Source organism: Aristolochia californica, unplaced genomic scaffold (genome assembly GCF_029961685.1).
Source record: "Aristolochia californica isolate CCGP_79_NKW_82.1479 unplaced genomic scaffold, dmAriCali1.0.hap1 SCAF_16, whole genome shotgun sequence".
Taxonomy (NCBI): domain Eukaryota; kingdom Viridiplantae; phylum Streptophyta; class Magnoliopsida; order Piperales; family Aristolochiaceae; genus Aristolochia; species Aristolochia californica.
In genome coordinates, this window is record NW_027181837.1 from 13,386,906 (window position 1) to 13,390,074 (window position 3,169).

Sequence of the window (3,169 nt, forward strand, 5' to 3'; positions counted from 1 at the left end):
ACGAATAAGACCCTGTTTCAACATCTCATGGCACTGACGCTCTATCTCGTCCTTCTGAAGGTGTGGGTAACGGTATGGTCGCACGACCACTACCTCAGATCCTGGTTTTAGGCAGATCCTGTGGTCACAGTGCCTCAGGGGAGGCAAACCTGAAGGCTCCTAGAAGAGGTCAGAGAACTCCTCAACCAGACCATCACTAGTACTATCAGGTTGATCCTGTGTCTGCAAAGTGTGCATGCGGTGGGCCATGTCCACCTGACAGCCCTGTAAGAGCACCCGACTTCCGGCCAAATCAAAGCTCATGCTTAAAGCAGAAAAGTCCCACAGAATGGGCCCCAATGTTTGTAACCATTTAATGCCTAATACCAAATCAAATCCCGCTAGGGGAATAACAAAAAATTCAGCATACTTGCTTGGGTGAGGACTCTTCTTGGCATCCCACGTTGTTATGATCCCTAGATCTAACACGGCGATTCATACGGAAGAAAAAAATAAAATAGAAAATCAAGTCGAAGGAAAGCTTGAAAACCCTCGAGCTCGTTTAGGAGAACTCAAACCCTCTATTTTAACCTAAATTCAGACTTTCCTCTTTTCATTCCATTCCCCCTCTAAATAGGGTTCATGTCCACAAGGTTCAAGAGAAAATTACAATTTTGCCCCTCTATGACATTTAACTTGAAAATCAAAAGGTTCAACGGAAAATTACAATTTTTTCCCTCCATGGCATTTAACTTGAAAAGTAAACTAAATGACCCAGGCAGAGTAATTGACTCAGCCACGCCATGTGCATGACTCGGCCTGTTGTTGGGTTCATAACATTACACCCCCGTGGAGAACGAGTTTGTCCTCAAGGTCGAAGGTAGGGATGCGTGCCGAACGTCGCCACATCTCCCCAAGTAGCATCTCTGCCCTCCATCAGTCCTGGACTGGTGTGAAACGGCCCCTCACGGCGGCCTCCCAGTGGCAAGGTTGCACTGCCCACACTTTTCCAGCATGGCAGCAACAACATCATGACCAGTCCTCTGGGATTGAGAAGACTCAGCAGCACACATTATATATCTCCTCAATTTGTGCACTCACTTCCTGCAGTGGTGCATCTAGATATTCTTTGAGTAGAGAATGCCTTACATCTTCTGCCTTGGCACTGATGAACTTGCAGTTTTTTATGCCATTGATCTCTGCATTCCTTTGAGCATCTAACACTGTTGATTCATTCATTTCAATACCAACTACCATGCCAACACGATGTGCCAAACTAAGGCCAATGGTTCCAGTACCGCAGCACACATAAAAAAACAATGTAATCCAGACAAAGATCAGCCAAGTCACCAGCTAGAGAGTATAGCTTCTCTGCAGCCAGAGTATTAACTTGAAAAAATGTTGTAGGCGATATAGAAAAGCATAAACGACTGATGGAATCATGAATTCTTGCTGCAACGGGGGCTTGTAGGACATCATTGCTCAAACCTCTTTCCACCTTTGGCATTGGCAGAGGGTGCAGTGGCCAATCAGCTGCTGCTGCATTTGATGTGCCCTGGTAATCCTGAACTATCAGTGCTGTTAAGGGCAGTGGGGGAGAACATGCAGATGCTCCTTGAGCAAGGGATTGAGCCATTTTTCTAAATTCACTTTCAACCACTTCATTGTCAACCCCTGACGAACAAACCTGAACAATAAGCATTACTTCTGCAATGTGAGACTCAAGATCTCCATTCTCAAGACTCTGACCTGGACTCCTTCTTTCTCTAACTGTGAATTGACGCCAAAAGCCAACATGTCAATTCTGTTCCAAACTAGTAAGCTAGGAGACTGAAGGAACTGCTGAAAGATCAAAGCATATTCACATGCAATCCTAGAAACATTTGGTCAATTAATAGGTTCCTCAATAGCTGTCATGCCTTCCCTAAAATTACCAAGCATAAACCCCACAGTGCAGTTACCATGACGGGAATAGCCAACTGAAAACTCACACTTGTTCCGATATCCATTCACCACAGGTGATTCCAGCATTTCCTCAAATTTAAAAATGAAGACCACCTATTTCCCTAGACAAGAGAATCCATTCTGGAAGAGAAATACCATCCGGGCAAGCTTTGCATGCATTCCGTGTAAGTCTTTTAAGAGTCAGAGATAAGGAGGTCTTCTTACGCTCCAGCTGATCACTGTAAGGCATGTCAGCAAGGGGAGTCACCACCTCATGGGCACTTCTTGTCCTTATACCTGACTCATCAACCACATGATCTTCAGCAGAAGAGATCCTTTCTGTACTTTGAATACATACTTGATCATTAGGAACATTGGTCGATTTAGCCTTCTTCTCAAATGATCTAGGGAAGACATTAGCAACTCTTATTTCTTTATTGTCTATAGATTTCCCCTCCAGCTCCTCAGAGGCCTTACTGGCTTGCTCTGTGGTTTCAAATGATACAAAACCTACAATCATTCTTTTCTTCGTTGTAGTTGTTTTATAGAGAATCTCCAGCGTATCAAGGAAGTTCCCAAAGCTTGTCTTAACTTTTCTAAGCATTTCCACATCTATCTTGTAGGCTACATCAAACCCAACTCTAAGTGAATCTCTGCACAACTCCTGTGCTGCCAACCCAGCAGCGTCCTTCTGTCTCCTCTCCACATCCATAGGTGAAGTCAATGTAGTGCCCCCAACAGTCCATTGTTCAACTGGAGGACTCACTTTTGCCACCGATGCAATTAAGCCAATCTGTCCAAAATGAAGAAGGGCACCTGTTGCAACAAAATCCTTACTACCCAGTTTCATTTTCTGCTATTGTGTACCTTTCTTTACTACAACAGCATCATCAATTTTAAAAAATTTCAGCTTTATAATCTTCCTATGTCCTCCTGAAATCTCTTTGAGATTAAATTCTCCTTCAACTTTTGGCATTACCGAAACCATTTGACTTCTGTTGGCATTACAGAAACCCTTTTTATCACTCTCCCCATTCTCTCGCACCTTGGCCACCATGTCAAAAAATTCCTGATGATCCTGAATTAAGAAATTGTATATACCTGTCCCTCCCGATATGTCGAGCCAAATCATCTATGACCACGAGAAGAAACCTCCACACTGCCCTCATTTTGCTCTTGACCGGTATCCCATGACAAAGTGTACATTTCTCCAATTTCTACACGCCGAACAGAGGGATTCGAAGAC

At 43.9% G+C, this 3,169-nt stretch overlaps 1 pseudogene; it reads right to left on the reverse strand.

The window, feature by feature from the left end:
• Positions 1-643: 643 nt before the first annotated feature.
• Positions 644-2,787, reverse strand: LOC137953795 (zinc finger CCCH domain-containing protein 24-like; annotated as a pseudogene).
• Positions 2,788-3,169: the final 382 nt, after the last annotated feature.